This window comes from Calonectris borealis, chromosome 4 (assembly GCF_964195595.1).
Source record: "Calonectris borealis chromosome 4, bCalBor7.hap1.2, whole genome shotgun sequence".
Lineage (NCBI taxonomy): Eukaryota > Metazoa > Chordata > Aves > Procellariiformes > Procellariidae > Calonectris > Calonectris borealis.
The window spans coordinates 34,744,014-34,762,554 of NC_134315.1; positions in this window are offsets into that span (position 1 = coordinate 34,744,014).

Consider the following 18,541-nt stretch of genomic DNA (forward strand, 5'->3'; position numbering starts at 1 on the left):
TTACGGCCAGGCGCTGCCTGAGCACATTGGCCGTTACAGAGACCCCCACACTCTGGCAGTTGTCCTGTAGCCCTGTGACGTGCAATTATAGTTTGGGGATTGGTCTGAATGGAAATTCTGTTCTCGGGGAACATTTGCCTTATCATTCCCGTGCCAAGCCTGAAGTTTGATGTGAAGAAAAGGATTTCCCTGTTAGTGTCCTATTTAGACTTGTAAGTAAACAAAATGCTGTCTTGAAAGAAGGCTTATCAAAGCATGAATTCTGATGCTAAAGAAATACTTTGTGGCTGATGCACAATTTCTTTACCAGTTCTCCCTGACCCATTCCTCTTCATTTTTGAAAAAAAGGGAAGTACAGAGTTTTGAAAACATATTTAGCAATATTTATATGAATTTCATTACCTTGAGCCAAAGCTAATGACTGTGTAGGCATGTGGTGAAAGGGATTAAAAGTGAATGATTTTTGGTGTGGTATTTGGTATGAACTTCACTTTGTTTCTTCTTAAACCAAGACTGATTGTGTGAAACAACACCAATGATAAATTACACAGTATTTGGTAGAAAGGGAGTAAAACCTTTCAAATCTTCAGGATCTCATAATCTTCATTATAAAGTCTTTCAACACATGAGGTCTACCACTATTCTACAATCAAAGTATACTAAAGTCTTCATAATTTTCTGTGTACAACATGTTCACATTGCAGTTAGTAACATTGCAGAAGTGTTAAGTAATATGGTGATTAGTGATCCGCTGCAATACTCGGTGTTATCGTACTGATCTCTGCATGCTTAAATTATAGAATATAGTGTTCCTTCCTCAGCATGTAGATTCTTAGCTAGAATAAATTACAGCCAAATGCAAAATCGCTCTCAGTCTGAGTGTCTGCTAAATTAATCACTGGCAAGAAAAAAAACACGAACAACAAATAAACTTCAAAGACATGGCAACTGTGGGATCTGGTGAAATTAGGAAATTGGGACAGCTTGATAGAAACAAAAGAGATGGAATTTGCTTTGATGCATTTCACATCAACTGTTGGAAAACTTTGTAAAGAAATCAAACTCTCCAGTCTAGGCTAATCAGATCAAACAAGGTCCTATTTGTATCTGTTTGTCTGGCATGTTTTGAAAGCTGAATGAAAACAGCAGAAGAGAAATGCAGTGACTATAAGATACGTATAAACACATGCACATGTGGTAATATCCATTGTGGATGATAAATTATTTTCTGTAAGTAGGCACGTGATAAGCTAGCAAACATAATAAGGCACTATTATTTTTTTCTTTTAACTGATTCAGCCTCATCTGCTAATTTTCTTCCTCAGTCACTATATTTGATGTACCAAAGTGATGAACATGCTTAAAGAACAAGTATAAAAAAAAACTGATTTGAGGAGCCTGACTGCCTGTAATTATTTGCACAACCTGTCTTCGATGGAAATACGAAAGCAATTATATTTTAATCCATTTTAGTCAGTCAGAGGGTCATAGGGCTTGGTTCAATAAGGAACCAAAGCATGTGCTTAATTTTAAGCATGTGATTAATCCTGCTTATATGCTTAAAGTTAAATGGTTTGTAGGTTAGGGACTAAAGTAACTAGGCTACATAGATAGAAATACTGGAAAACACAAACAAAGCAATGAAGGGACTGTGTGCTTGTTTGTTTTTGTCCAAATACCTTTGCTTTCTCTAAATCCCTCCTTTCTATGACCTCTTGACCCTCTCCTCCTTCAAATAGTGACAGAAGAAACCCCAAGTTTCATAAGAATGCACCATACTCAAAATGGCAAGGTCATGTGTAAGAAAAGTCAAATCCTTGCTACACTTGTGGCCTTACTACTTATGAGCAAACGCACAACTATTCAGAGTTTACGCCAAGAGCACAATTATATTGATGATTATTAGAAGAGTGTCTGTTATGTGTGCTATTTCTGTCTTATGTATATATTAGAAAACAGTATGATTATATATGATATTTTACATGTGCATACCTCATACTCAAAAAATTCAAGGGAGCAAGGCCATTTTATACTGACCAAATCCTCCCCCAGATTACTGACTTCAGAAGTAGCAGGCTCAGACTCTCTATGCTGAGAGTAATTGAGGCAACAAGGACAAAATTTTTTAAAAGACAGAGAAGAGTAATGAAAAGGATGATGACAGAGGGTCAGGGAAGAATAAGGAAGGTGGAAATGTTGGAAGAGAGATTTAGATAAAGTGAGGTGGAAAGAAAAAAAACTTAAGCTGTGAGCCCAAACTACTGGCAAAAAGCCAGAATAAATGTAGGGTGAATTAAGGAAAGATGAACAGAAAAGATAAGACATGTTGTTGCTTAAAATATGAAACTTGGTGCCAGAATACTGTGGTGATGTTTGGAGTGTGAATTAGATCTCAGAAGGTGTGGCTGTGTTAGTAGAGGCTGGATGTTTAATCCTGGTCTTGAATTCAATGGGCAAGTCTCACAGGATTTTGCTCTAGATATTATATATAAGATAGAGAGAAAGTCTTTATGCACAAGACATAGTTTGCTGTTACATTTTTATATGGCTGATTTTGGGATTTTAATATCAAATTCTGAAATGCCACAGAAAAGTAAAAGCTCTAATGGTTTTCAAGAAAATGAGTAAGAATAATCCTGGCATTGAAAATATTACAAATCTTGGAATACCTATTTTTTATGAAATTGGGTGAATTGATGGTTCAGAAATTAGTTCAAAGTCAAGAGTAGTTTGCCATCTACATCAGCCCACTGGATCAGAGAATAAGCAATACTTTGAGAAATATAAGATGACCCACATTTGGAAAAAGTTATGAGTATTAATTACAACTTAAAACAAAGAAGTAGAGAGACTTAGGCTGTGGAAAAAATAGTATATGGAAGTTTTTGTTTGGAAAAGGAAATTATGCTACATGGTTAAAATTAATATGAAATGTAAACTTTGTAAGAGGTGAAAAATGATACATTTACTAAATGCTTGATTCCAGCTTTCTATCCTTTACAAACAGTTCTAAATTATGGAATGTTTGATATGAATGCTACCAAGTTTCTGCTATTCTGAAAAAGCTAAGGAGCTTGTTTCACTGTGGATCTCTCAATTACTTGCAACTGTGACAGCTTCATATAGTCTATTTCCTAATGAAGCCATCAAAAAGTTTTTTGATTTTCATACACCTATAGATTCACACTCCTTTATCAGCTTCTTTTAGGCAAGATGCACAGATTAAACAAAGTATTTCGGCATGGCTCTAAGGAGCTGCTGCATTGAAGAGTATCATGTTGTTTAACAAACCCAAAATTAATACAGCCTGAAGAGGGCAGTAAAGATAAAGCTTTATTTTTCTTACCTTTTCACTGTTTTCATTGTACATTGTATTCTGAAAATGCATTACTGGCCAGCACATATTTACAGGTGTTACACATGTCTAGAGCTATGCTGCATAAAATATACTGTCAGGTCAATGAAATCCTTTGTTGGGATTTATCTGAGGATCTAACTCCTTCACATGACAGTGCAGAACTGGAAGACATGTCCATCACTCATGAGAGTAGCTTGCAGATAATGAATTGCATGAACCAGCCTTGCTTCAGCTGGGACATCCTGTTAGAGCAAAACAACATTGAGTTCTGCAAGTGAGTTAAAAGAATAATTTTGCAGATTGCCAAAAAATGAGATGTTGTTTTCATATTTTCTCTTAACCATTTTGGAGAGGCCAAGCTCCCTTCAGAAATGGACCAGTGGGATTTTATAAGAGGAAAAGAGTTTTATACTTTTTCCATTCATCTGTCTTGGGAGCTTCCTGACAGCCAGGCTTATATTGAAACTTAGGTCATTTTCCTTGTGTTAAGGGGCAGTGAATTTTATATGGTGAAGAATTATGTGTGTATTGGGAGGAAACTGCAATTGCAGAACACCAGATATCTAAATTGTTCTGAATATTCAGTATGTTCATTTCTGATTAGGCATTGTTATTCCTCAGTAGCCTGGTATTTGCTTTAAGCTCAGGAAGTAACATACCTTTTTAAAGCTGAAAGAAATGTATGTGTTTGCATATTTTGTTTGTATGGGTACATACATACACACATGGACACCATTATGAAACTTATTTTTAAAGATATTTTGTACATACAGCTTGTGTGTGTGTATATGTATCGATACAGATAGAGTATACTACCCATACCCATTAGGAAACATCTTTGGAGAAATTTAGATAAAGCTAGGAAAAGAGCTTGATTTTTCCTTTTGAAGAAGACAACTGGCAGAAGATACTGATTTAGTCAATAACTTTTAATCAAGCAAGTGGTGCTGAAATGGATGATGTTCCAGTAGTAAAGCAGCGTGGAGCCAATGTTAGGGACGAGAGTGTAGGATTCTTAACGTTTGCTGACAGTATCCCAAACAAGTTTTGCAACTCCCCCAAAAAAGTAACAGCTCAGATTTTCCTCAGATCCCTTCTCTAGACAGCAATGCAAGGACTGCCAGGTACTCTGCCCATTACCAAGTAGAGCTGTGTCAAGGGTGCAGATGTTCTTTAGAGTCATGGTAGAGAAATACGGAAGGAAAATCCATGATGAGGGGACAGTACTGAGAGTGAGAGAGAAATAGTTTTCCTGCTTGGCAGAGAGTTCTGATTTTTCCTTTCAAAAATAGCAAGCTTAAAATTTAACATTGAAATCCTGTAGTTTGTGAGAAATGAAGTATTTTCTGTTTGTGCTAGTCTCTTAAAAATTGTAAATAACTGAATTATTTTTAGTTAAAAAATTCAAACATTATTTTATGAAATTACAAGAAAAGAAAAACATTTTGTTTTGGGGAGAGACAGCTTTTTCACTAATACGCTCTTTTGACCAGAACTCCCTATCCAGTAGGGCATTTCCCTGTGAAATGTAGCTCAGTTGTGTTCAAAGACCTCAACAGATTTTTTCCCTAGACTTTATTAAGTAAGAATCTTCCTAATCAATCAGATGTTGAGGTGGGACTGAGCTGGTACAAACTGGAGGTTGAAATACAAGCATCAGCTGGTTGAGGAAAGAGACCGGTACAATTAAGCACATTTAATTGTTTGGAATGGCTTCATTGTACTTGAGATTTAGCATTGGAAAAATCCTAAGGCAGAAGCTGAAAATAGTCCTTTCTCAGCCACAGTTCAGCGAAACATTTAACCACACGCTTCAGTTCATCCCTATTTAATAATGTATTTAAGAAATATATTTAATTTTAGTCACATGCTGAAGTCCATTGCTTTCCAGGGCTTTTAAACAGAGCTTTCACTTTTACCCATATTAAAAGACAGAGTTGTCCACATGCCAAGATGTAACTGAATGGTATTTCTATTTTTAAAATGAAGTACAAAGACGTAGGAACCACTCACACTCTTCTGAGGAAGCATAAAATAACACTGGAGTCATTTCTTCACAACCCAAAGTTTCCATTTACTGTATTTATTGGCTGTATGTTTCAGGTGCCAATAAATAGAAACAAGTGCAGATTGGCTTATAGTATTTATAACATACACGTGCACCCTAATAACAAGATAATCTTGTGTGAAAAAATGGTATGTCTTCTAATGATAGAGTGTTAAGATGTGTTTTGGCGGAAAGTCAAAAAAGAGAGCACATGTTAAGCCACTGGAAGTGGACTGGTATCAGTGAATAAGTTGACAGGCATATTTTTTCTGCATACTTTAACCTGTATGTTGCAATTGCCCTTCTTAGGGTTCTTTCCTCTTTTCTGAAATCACAGATACCACTTTGGGATGAAGAGGAGCCCGGCAACAGTGATGATGGCAACACAACTCCTATATAACTGAGTGTACTAACCCTAGGCACATTGCCAAATTAACCAAGGTCCAATTAATCAAGATAACAGCTTTTTGTCCTGCATGATACACTTGACAATTGTTGACAATTTCTGTCTTTCAGTTATGCTGTGCATAGCCTATATCCTTCTGGATGGCATCTGCTATAACCTGGATTATTGCCAGACTGCCAGCAACTAAAAAGAGGTTGCTTTTCTTTTTAGCTGAAGTAATCTGCTGTTGATTATACCTCGGCAAACTTTCATTGTAGCACTCTTATTCTTACTGTATATCTGGTCGCAAAACACATCCCAACTCTGTCATTTAGACAGAAAATGCACATATTTGAAGCATAGAAAAAAGTATACGGACAGTCAGTGATGTACTAGATACATTTACAGTTTGCTCTATGATGCCACGCTTTTCATCATTTTGAGTTGAAGTAATCTCCATTCATCGTTTTCACACAAAATGATTTTGAAATGTTAAATATATTTATGCAGTTTTCATCTAGAATCTAGATTTTGCACACATTTTGTCAGTCATACCAACAATAATAGATTCTGATATTTTATTAAAGACTTTTCTACATCTAGACAAGTTTGTTTACAGATGTTAGGGCAAAGACATCCTAAAAAAAATCAGAGCGAGTATCTGTTCTTCATCGTACCTTTCAGGAGCTTAACAACAGTATTTTCTTGCTTCTTAGAAGTATAGCCTATACTGCTGTAAACCAGACTGGTCTCTGATGCAGTCTTCTGTCCCTTTTTGCATTGTTTCCCGGAAGACCAGACTTAGATAGGGTTCAGCTGCTAAGTGCATACAGTATTAGAAAGTGTGTGTTTTAGTGCTCCGCTGAGATGTTTTAAAATAGGACAGTAGGCATTCCTGCGATATGGCAAAGCCCTACCAGACTTCAGAGAAGCTTTTTTTAAGATTAAAAAATTATGAATTTTTTTAAGCTCTCCTATTTGGAGTGTGATATGTATTTATAGTACCCTCAGGTTCTGCACAATAAAAATGGTTAAACCTTTAGTCCTTTTAGTAGTTCACAGTTTTATTACAGAAGTTATTTTGTAGATTTTATGCTTAGAGCAAGGTCAGTGTATTGCAGTGTATAAATTATTCTAAGTAATTGCTCAGTTATTTTATAGCTTAGTCACAGGATTTTTTTATTATTAAACATAGCCTTTTCTTTAAGGCCGGGAAGAGAAGGGCACTATAAATCACATGGCAGCTTGCCATTTGGGGTTTCAGCTTTACCTGTGATAAGGATTTAATAACAATCTGGCCCAGACACCAGTTCCCTCTCAATTACCTTTCCACATGGGCATTAGTTCACACTGTTTATTAAAAACTCCCCTTGTAGTTGTTTTAATGGAGTGTTTCAGATTAATGGCCCCTGTGGAGTTTAACTTCATTGCACTTCATTAAAGCTAGATTGTACAAAAGGTTACTTCAATTAAATCCAGAACTCGACCTTAAATCTGTATGGATTTTTAAGAAAATGTGGTAAAATTGCTATGCCAATCCTTTGAGATTAACAGGGCAACATCCTTCTTGGTGACTGAAGTTCAAAATATGTTATATCTGTTCCGAATTTGCTTGCAGATTAATATTCAGATTTCAGGAGATTAGAAGATGAAAGCAACTGAATGGTGTATGATCTGTAGATGAATTGGCTAAGCAGTTTTGTTAGAAATAGGACAGCCTAGGGAAACCCGAGTGCTTTTTCTTGCCTGTAAAAGCATTTGCTGGATGTTTCACAAAACTTCTGTGAGGAAATACCATTTATCCGCACTGCAGGAGAAAGTGCTTCTATAAACAACCCCCTCATATTTTCTAAACACAAATCCCACAAATGACTGCCTAATACACTACCTCTTGTGCATGCCTTTCAGTGCAAAAATCTGTCATGTTCTCAATTGCCTGTTTTCTTGTCAAATGTCTTTGAAACAGCAGGTGTTGGGAGATGTGTCCTGTAGTAAGGTGGAAAGAAAGGTTGATGCAGAACTTTCCTGGGAGTGAGGTCAATTGGTTTAGCAGGGAGAGAACGAACAGTGGAGTGATGCTGAGGTTTTCCTAAAGAAGCAGGTAAGCTCGCTAGTCTTTCTGAAAAAGACAATGGTTTTGATGTCCTAGGAAACAGGGTAGAGATACTAAATTTTGTTAAGGATTATGCGAACTGTGAAATGATGTGAGATTGGCTTTACATAGTTTACAGAGTAGTTGAAGACAGTGTGCAACACGTGTAAGTGGCAGGGAAGTTGTGTATACAATATTTCTAATTAGTACTAGTGGCCTAGCTCTTGTAAACAATTGGTCATGTTGGGCAATAGATATGGCATCCTAGTAAACTGGGATAGACTTGATCCAAGATCTACTGGGAGGTAAATTAATTTATAAACTTTAAGGCAATCTCTTTGTCAAAGATGCCTGTTAAAGATTTCTTTTCAAAAAAGTCCCTTGACTTAACCAGCTAGTGTATATTAAAGAAAAATTTCTATCCTCTAATGAGATAAATATGGAATTCCAATCTGTAGTATTCCTATGTATAAAATGAGATATATTCTACATCATCTAATTTTTTAATATACCCATGATCAGTCTGTTTTTTCTTGAATATGTGGAGGATTTGGCGTTGCTATTACTATCAGTTTTCCCTCTGAAATACTCTGTTCAGTTCTTGTCAATAAGTTGTACAATAAGTCTCCAGTTTAGCATTATAGATGATTTTTGTACTAAGAAAATTTGTAGCAATCTTTTGTTAAAGGAAATAAAAAAGATGTAGGGAGAAGAAGCAACAATTCAAACTTCTATCGTGATCTAAATGGAAAAATTTAGTGTCTTGGTATTTGTTTCTGTGTATATATAGAAACAGAGAGCCAAGGCCTATGGCCTTCCATAGATTCACACATGCCTCCTGAAATTACTGAGACTAAACAAAGATCTGACTATTTAGCATTAGATATTCTGAATTTATTTTTAGATCTGACTCATCATAGCAGTTATTAAATGTTATACTTAAAGATATTTCTTCAGGCAAATTTTATACATTTTAAAGCAACGTCTTCTGTCATGATCTTTGAGGGCTAGAATCATATGTTCTTTGGTGAGGGGAAGTGTATTTCAGCTGCAAATGATTATTAGACATGGACCTTAAATGTACCAGAATTTCAAGACAAAATATTGCCCAGCCTGCATCTGAATGTGTGCACAAGAGAGCTGATTTAATCACATATTTCGAGCTTTCTATTTCTTGATCATTAGTATTTAGGATGACCTTTCCTACTAGTCACATCAAACACCTTTTCTCCTAAGACTTTTGGGTAAATTCATGGAACTAAACAGAAGAGCTTTTGGCATTAAATCCTTCTGAAGTACTGAGAGATCTGTGGGTCAAGACCCATAGTCTGGGGTCATAGCATCCTTGTTAGTGTTGTGATTTTTCCTTGTAATCTTAAAAGAAAGAAATCTAATAAATGAACCAACCGGCTTCCACACCCCTGCCCACCAAGTCCTCTCTAAGCCATCAAACACTGTGTGTCCTTAAAATAGCTGCTGGAATAAACACATACTATTTTTAATCAGATAATGTAAAGAACTGTTCATAAAACCCCTATTGCCTGTATTCTGAAGCTTTCACCTTCTAAATGAGCCAGATGGGATGAAGAGTGAGCTGGGAGGACAATATGTTAATATAAAATCATAAATGGTACAGATACAGGAAAGTCAATAAGGGAAAAAAAATCAGCTTCTCTCAGTATAGGAAGCAGAGGACGTTCCATTGACAATACCGAAGGGCAGACTTGACACAAATGAAAATAAGATTTTTTTTTCACGTGATCAATAGTTAGGTTTTGCAGTGTACTAGAATAGGACATTTTGAAGAATAAATGGATTTAAAAGGAGTTTGCACAAGTTCACAGAAGAAAGATTTTTGAAACAATGGTTGGATGAAGCCTTCAACTCATAAAATCTTCAAACTGTGGTTGCTGGGAGGTAGAATTGCACAATGGGGGAAGTTTGTTCTGTACTTCCCCTTTTTATGTTCTTTCCCATAGCTTTTGCTGCTGGCCTCTGCCCAAGACAAGCTGCTGCACTAGTTACACTTGTGACTCTCAAGCTCACTTTGAAGTCAGGACTTGGCTATGGTCATGCAATGGTGTTAAGATCATTTGAAGGATGGACCCCCTCAGAGAAAAGAGCAGTGGTGGGTTTTTTGGTTGGTGTTTTTTTTTTTATCCTTGGTATCTCTGTGTGCTTGTTACCTTTACTATGGTATTGCTTCTTTCCTTATGCTTTGTTGTGATTACATAAAATGCTGAGGCTGGAGCTGTCATCACATGTAGGTGGTGAAATGACTGGTGTAGCAGCTGTCTTTTCGGCAGGACTACAGTTTTATGTCTCACTTGCTTCTGCCAATTCTGTGGCTTCCTGCTGATCTCCATCTCTGCATGGAAGACATCTGCCTTCAGCCGAACACAAGCATGTCAAAGAGAGTGCTAGTAAAAACAGGGACCAGTATGTCCTCTGCAAAATGAATCTATTCCTGTTTGTCAAACTGCTCTGTAAACTAGGAAATTAATCTTTTAGTCTCAAACCACTACACACAGAGCTCATGACAGAATGAGAAATACATTTGTTTCAGCTACAACTGATCAGAAATTGTTTAGCAAATAGGAAATCTATCCTCACCCCCTCTGCCTGCTTGAATATGCAAAAATGCTGGATACTGTGCCAATCCAGCAAAGCTTTTAAGTATATGCTTACCTCCAAGCACAACTTAAGCCATTGATACTAATAGTACTGTTTACATGCTACATTAGAAAGTGAGTAAATTGCGACACACTGAACTGGAGTACTTTGGCACTATGCAAGCTCTTGTCTGTGAGTGTGTATGTCTGATGAAGACTGAAACAGTTTTCAAGTATTTCAGAATGTAACATCCTGCTTCTTGCAAAGTGCCAGCCTGTTAGGGCACATCATATTGATACTCGCCTCACGATTCTGACTCCTCACAGGATGCTACGTTAAATTCAAGGTCATGGTGTTAATCTTCAAAGTCCTTCACAGAATTGGTACACGTTACCTCAGAGAATCTCTCTTTGTGACTACAACCTCTCCTGACAGCTGTGTTCCTCAGGAATTATGAAGCTGTCAACCTCAAGGGTGAAGCCCGAAAGGGCAGAAGACAAGGACTCCTCAGCAACACAGCCAAAGCTTTGGAAATCATTATCAGAGTAGATAAGAATGACCACAAATCTCTCTGTCCTCAAGGCAAAGTGTAAAACTCACTACAACTTAGCTCCCACAGGCACAACTAAAGACAATAAAGATAGAGGGTGAAAAAGTTAACAGTAAGAAAAAGAAGAGCAAGATGGGAGGAGGAGGAGAAAAACTGCTCTCATGTTGCCTTCTCAAAATAAAAGCTTTAATTCTGATTTGGGGATAAATAATGGGAGTATTTCAGATATTACAGAGAACCCATTTATATTTGTTTATTAGGCATTATATTTTACTTTAAATTTTAGTACGTAGGTACCCATTTGTGTGCTCCTAAGCTTATCTCAGTTTCCTTTTAATGTAATATTAATACATAGTTAATATATATTAGTAATAGAGTACATGCCAGAACACCTATATAAGGCCAATAAAATGACAGGCAGTTGCTTTTAATTATTAAAGATATGTTTTTTGGCAAATCATATAAGAATAGGTCAGATTCCACTAGCTGTCTTACAATGCATAAAGGTCGCAAACTGATTCATCAGGATGTGAATGTTTTATGTACTTGTAGGTCAGAAATATATCAAACCTACTAACATCTTGTGATCTGCAACTGTTATGACAACTGACTGTCCCTTTGTCTTTTCTTTGTGTTTAACTGGGATTGTCTGCCTTTGACTTTAATCAATATGTATGGCTCTTGTAAGTACAAATTAAAAGTGAAGATTTTTTGCCCCTCATGTTGGAGTATTTCTAATTTAAAAACATATAAAGATCATGTTTTGTTTTCAAAACTATTAATTACTTAAATAAATACAGTGAACTAGGTATGTCTCTCCTTCTTGCCATACAGGTACACAGGTTAAATGGAGCTGATTGTTGATTAGGGTGCCCTAATCCTGCTACTGTTGACAAAGATATTTATTACTCAGAAAGCTCAGGCTTGTGTTTTAACCTTCAAAATGGGCTCTCATGTTGTTAGGGTGAAAACAGGAACTGTAAAATTATACGCTTCTGGTTTAATTATAGTGATGAGAGAGGAAATTAGAAAGGCAAAAGCCCGGCTAGAACTCAACCTGGCTACTGTCGTGAGAGACAACAAAAAATGCTTTTATAAGTATGTTAATGACAAAAGGAGAGCCAAGGGGAATCTCCATCCTCTATTGGATGCGGGGGGGAACGTTGCCACCAAGGATGAGGAAAAGGCTGAGGTACTCAACGCCTTCTTTGCCTCAGTCTTTAGTAGTCAGAGTGGTTATCCTCAGGGTACTCAGCCCCCTGAGCAGGAAGACAGGGACGGTGAGCAGGATAAACCCCCCATAATTCAAGAGGATGAAGTTAATGACTTGCTACGCCACCTGGGCGCTCACAAGTCTAGGGGCTGGATGGGATCCACCCGAGGGTACTGAGGGAGCTGGCGGAGGAGCTTGCCGAGCCGCTCTCCATCATTTACCAGCAGTCCTGGTTAACTGGGGAAGTCTCGGACGACTGGAGGCTCGCCAATGTGACACCCATCTACAAGAAGGGCCGGAAGGAGGATCCAGGGAACTACAGGCCGGTCAGCCTGACGTCGGTGCTGGGGAAGATCATGGAGCGGTTGGTTTTGAGGGTGCTCACGAGCCATGTCCGGGACAACCAGGGGATCAGGCCCAGCCAGCACGGGTTCAGGGAAGGCAGGTCCTCCTTGACCAACCTGATCTCCTCCTATGACCAGGTGACCCGCCTAGTGGGTGAGGGAAAGGCTGTGGATGTGGTCTACCTGGACTTCAGTAAAGCCTTTGACACTGTCTCCCACAGCATTCTCCTAGAGAAGCTGGCGGCTCACGGCCTAGACAGGTACACTCTTCGCTGGGTAAAAAACTGGCTGGACGGCCGAGCCCAGAGAGTTGTGGTCAACGGAGTTAAATCCAGTTGGCGGCCGGTCACAAGCGGTGTTCCCCAGGGCTCAGTACTGGGGCCGGTCCTGTTCAATATCTTCATCAATGATCTGGACGAGGGGATCGAGTGCTCCCTCAGTAAGTTTGCAGACGACACCAAGTTGGGTGGGAGTGTTGATCTGCTCGAGGGCAGGAAGGCTCTGCAGAGGGACCTGGACAGGCTGGATCGATGGGCCGAGGCCAACTGTATGAGGTTCAACAAGGCCAAGTGCCAGGTCCTGCACTTCGGCCGCAACAACCCCATGCAACGCTACAGGCTTGGGCAAGAGTGGCTGGAAAGCTGCCCAGAGGAAAAGGACCTGGGGGTGCTGATTGACAGGCGGCTGAACATGAGCCGGCAGTGTGCCCAGGTGGCCAAGAAGGCCAACGGCATCCTGGCCTGTATTAGGAATAGTGTGGCCAGCAGGAGCAGGGAGGTGATCGTGCCCCTGTACTCGGCACTGGTGAGGCCACACCTCGAATCCTGTGTTCAGTTTTGGGCCCCTCACTACAAGAAGGACATGGAGGTGCTGGAGCGTGTCCAGAGGAGGGCAACGAAGCTGGTGAAGGGCCTGGAGCACAAGTCTTATGAGGAGCGGCTGAGGGAACTGGGACTGTTTAGCCTGGAGAAGAGGAGGCTGAGGGGAGACCTCATCGCGCTCTACAACTACCTGAAAGGAGGTTGTAGTGAGGTGGGTGTTGGTCTCTTCTGCCAAGTAACTAGCGATAGGACAAGAGGAAATGGCCTCAAGTTGTGCCAAGGGAGGTTTAGATTGGACATTAGGAGAAATTTCTTTACTGAAAGAGTGGTCAGGCCTTGGAACAGGCTGCCCAGGGAAGTGGTGGAGTCACCATCCCTGGAAGTATTTAAAAGACGTGTAGACGAGGCCCTTAGGGACATGGTTTAGTGGACATGGTGTGTTGGGTTTACGGTTGGACACGATGATCTTAGAGGTCTTTTCCAACCTGTATGATTCTATGATTCTATGATTCTATGTTAAATACTGAATTTAAACCTTTTGAATTGCTGCTTGGAGATAAGTTTTATCACACCAGAAAAAGAGAAGGGAAAAGCTCAGTCCCACAGACATCACTGGCAGGACTTCTGCCTGCTGTCCTGGGGATGGGACTTTGTGCAGGTTCACCTGCACTCTTGCCATTAGTTCACATGGGTATAATTCATTCTTCTTTGTTATAACTCTCCAAATGTTGGAAGCTAATGGAGTTCTTCAGCTCAGAGCTCTTCTTTTTAAGCTGAAATGTGTAAGTTCTGTTCTTACAGCTATGAAGTTCCATGGGGTTATGGTGTTCTGCAAAAATGGCAGCCATAATGTCGTAAATGGGCAGGCGCTTGTTACAATGTTTTAGTATTGTGGCTGCGCTTTTATGTAAAATAGTCAAATGCATGGCTATGGTTGACTCTTTGAATAGTAAGGAAATGATACTTGCTATGCCTTTGATTAATATGAAGTGGGTCGCTTCAAAAGCATTTGCTGATTACAGAGTAACACTGGTACAGTAATTATATCCTCTACAGCTGGGAAATGTTGTTTGTGTTATTCTACATATTTGTGCATTTTCATTCTGTGCTAATGCTCTGTAGTGCAACTCTACATCACAGAAAGAGAAAAGAAAAGGAAGCTTTGGATGTGACTGCTGTGAAAAGGAGACCTATAGGAACGGGAAAAAAAATCCGTATGTGGTATTTTTATGCAGAGGGATCTAGTGGCACTTATCTGCTCTGTATGGCAAAGTCTTCTGGATGTAAATACTTTTTATTTACTTTGCAATCAGACACCTACTGATTGAAATCCACAATCTCTGTCCTCTCCATTGGAAAACTGGTTCTTGAAACCAGATCTTTAGTCATCCCAATGTAAGTACTTCTAAGATACGCTGTTGCTAGGTCTTAGCTTATGTCAAACCTATGTTTCTGGTGACTATTCCCTGTTCTTAAGCACTATTTTACTGAGATAAAGAAATGTAGAGTGTCTCTTGATGCTCTAGTCCAGCTTTTTCCAGACATTACTGCTTCTTTGGATCTGCAGGTCATGCTTCTGGTTGGCAGCAGTGGCAGTGCTATCTCTTGTGGTTCAAGGATATTTGGCGCCCATTTGGCATCCCCTCAAAGGCTATGATGCAGCCTACTGAGTTGAATGAGAATGCTGCCTATGACAGTATTTGGCTCTTAGTTATTGCTGAATTTGATCCATTATTGAGGAATAACAGGGATAGCATTATAAATTTAAATACCTCTTTATGAGCACAGAGTAATGCAAGTTCCCTGCCTGTTATGATAAAACATAACAGGTTCAAAAAAACTTCATATATTTTTTTCCTAAAATAGCTTTACTGTTGGCATTATAGCTTCTGGAGAAACTGGCTGCTATCTTCTTTCATCTGCAGGCAAAACACCTGCTACTTGTAAGCAATTGTTAGTTAAATCACTTAAAAGATTGGCATTTGTTTTAAATGGCAATTAAACTACTTCATTAAGTCACATTTGTTTCTACTGTACTAAAAGTTCAATAACCTAGTGTACCTTGATATGTACCACATTTCATAGTTGCAAGCTACAGGTCAAATGTAAAGACACTGTAATAACAGGTAATAAAATACAGAAATAGCCTGGCCTGTCAAGGCCTAGACATGCAAAGCAATGCAGGACTGCTGGGCTTGTGGCTCTTGGATTTCTGTCAGCACATTTCTGCTTGTTAGTTGTAGGTATTAAAAGCAAAGCTAGCTGAATAATGAAACATATTTGTGACCTTTTCTCCATTTGGCAGAAAGAAAAAAAGTTTCTGAGTAGTTAGTATAATGACTATTTTTGACTGCTTTCAAAGTTGATTAACACGAGAAAATGTACTTATGAATAAATAGCTTAGCAAGACATAGGAAAGTATGTGAATAGTTGAACTATTCACAAATAACGTTCAACCATCTCAAATTCTGATTGCTACAACCACTTAAGCAGTACATTTTAGCTAAGAAGAGAAAGTGGCCTTTTATTAGGATCACAGCTCCATATATACCCTCTCATTTTCCATACCTTTTAAAAAGCAACAGTCTTGTCCTATGAAAATGCAAGAGTGCAGCTTTCTTGAAATATATTGCACATCTGAAAGGCTTGTGGTACGAATTCGTTGATGTCAAGGACAGTGAGTGGTACAGAAAGAGTTAAGCATTGAAGAGGAGAATATAGATTACTGTGCTGCAGGCATCTATCACAGCACTGGGTGAAATAAAGAAAGTTCAGGAAACAGACATTGCTTCCAACAGAAAAACAATAAATTTTGGATCTATATATAACACAGCATATATATTATTGCACTAAAAGGCATCTGTCTTCCAGTCAATACTTTTACAAAAAATATGCCATCGAAAGGTTTTTGTAAGAGGAGATAGTTTGTGAATTGCACTGTTGCAACTGGTCAGGGGTCTAAAGTATTTGTAAAATACAGTTAGTGTTTAAGGTGTACTCATTTTGATCAAAGAGGATTTTGGACTGACTCACCATGCGGACACACATCTGTTAAATGTCAGACATTAGGTAGTAGTACCTAATAACTCCCGAAAGAATCATTTTACATTCCCCAGAAGTCACAGCTCGCATCATATTCAGCTTTCTGTTGCATAAGGATTTGTTCCTAGCAGGTTGTATATATGTGTGTGACAGCAGGGGCAAGAATGATTATGATGAGTGTTGCTGTCAAATCATTATTATGCTTACTACCATAAACAGAGGCATACAGCTCTAGCACCTGCCTGCTCCTTTCCTGTGAACAGCTGGGATCAATTGAAATATATTCTGACAACAAGACCTAGATTAATAATTACTGTTGTTATAAATGCAGAGTTGTGGCTTGCTTATCTTTTATGAATGTGGTGCAGTAGTGCAAAACTCTGTGTTGGCTAGCAGACGTACTGTAAACAGAGAAAAAAGCCCAGCAGATGAAAATTATTTTACTCTTTCCTGAGATTGAAACAACATTGAATGAACATTCTAGCAGCTGAGGCTTTCAAGGAGTAGCAAACACCATCACTTAATTGGCCATTATTTCTCTGTCACAAAGATTAAATCAAACAAGATTAATTAGATCTCTCATTCCAAATTACTGACTGTGTGTGAGATGCAGGGTCTGGTGGCTTTCTTCATGTGTTTGCAGGTGAAATACTCTGGATTTTGTGTAAATGGTTGTGTTTTCAGACTGCACTGATAAGGAGCATATTAGTGGTAAAGGTATATCCTTTCTCTTGGTGTTGGATCTGTTGAGTAGCAATAAAACAGTTGTGAAAATTCTATATTCCTGTTTTTTTAAAGTTGCAGTTCTTTACGTTTTGTTGTGTGACATCAGAACAAAGGCTTTTATAAATTTAATTGCAAAAAGGAAAGAGAAAAAAGGGACTGGGAAAAAGGGACAGCGACAGGTTGTAACTGATCTTTTTTCTTCTGCTCAGTTTATCAGAGGCAGTTTCTTGTCATGATTCTGTTTATCAGTCTGTTTTCCTGCTCTGATCAATTTGCTTTCTCTTATATTTTTGTAAGAGAATTTTGTCTTCATTCAAATACTATAATGAATTAATAATTCCCAATGTTCTGTTTCTCTGCATGAATCTATGGTGAGTAGAAAAACTTGGCTGCTGTGGAAATACAAAGTGATGCCCATGCACTGTAGTCAGTAGTAAATATGCAGGCACTGCAGTGGCAAACAGCATATTCACTATAGGGCAGCCTGTGTACACTGTGGTTAACTGGAACCTTTGATTTCCACAAATTATCCTTTAATGTAACATTTTAAAGCTATCCTTTAACATAAATTCTGCTTGTGCTTAGAGACGTCATTTTCTTTTTGAGATCTACTAAGTTTGTTACACGGAAGACACGTGATAGTCTTCAGTGTAGATTTACTTTTATTTTTTTCTTGTTAATAAAATAATTGACCAAAAATAATGTTTACTGTTTTTTTCCAGAGGAAATCACATGAATGTACTTTGGCAAGCATTTCTGCAGGAAGTAAAGATTTTCTGTTATCCTTCGGGATTAGAACTCTGGATTTGTTCTTCCACGTGGTGAATGTTTTCCACGCCACCTATGATGACTGATGTCAGACTCTATCAGTGTCACAGTTTTACTGTTTTTTGGGTCCGGGGAACTCGTGGAGTCCATATGTTAGTGCAATCAAGAAGCATAGTGTTTTTATAGAGCGAGATAATTACCTCCTACAGTTCTGTTTTTACTGGCAGAAAGTAATTTTTAAACAACATTACCTGACCCCCCAGTTCTGGTAGTTTTTAGGTTTTCCATCAAAACCAGTCTGTTCCCAATCCCTTCTGCATGTAGTTAATTCCTTGGTTCTAATGACCCACATCTGTCATGGTGAATGTGACAGTAATTCAGAAATGTTATAAGAGGCAGCAGTCACATTACAACTCACAGAAGATAAAGGAACTGTTTCTAAAATTAGATCAATTACTTTGGTATTTAACTGTAGGTAGCTTTATGTGGAAAATCTTGCTTTTTAACCCTTTAAATTGAAAACATTCTCTTAATTTTGCGGGATCTCTTACTACTAAGAGCATAACTGACTAAGTATGTAGG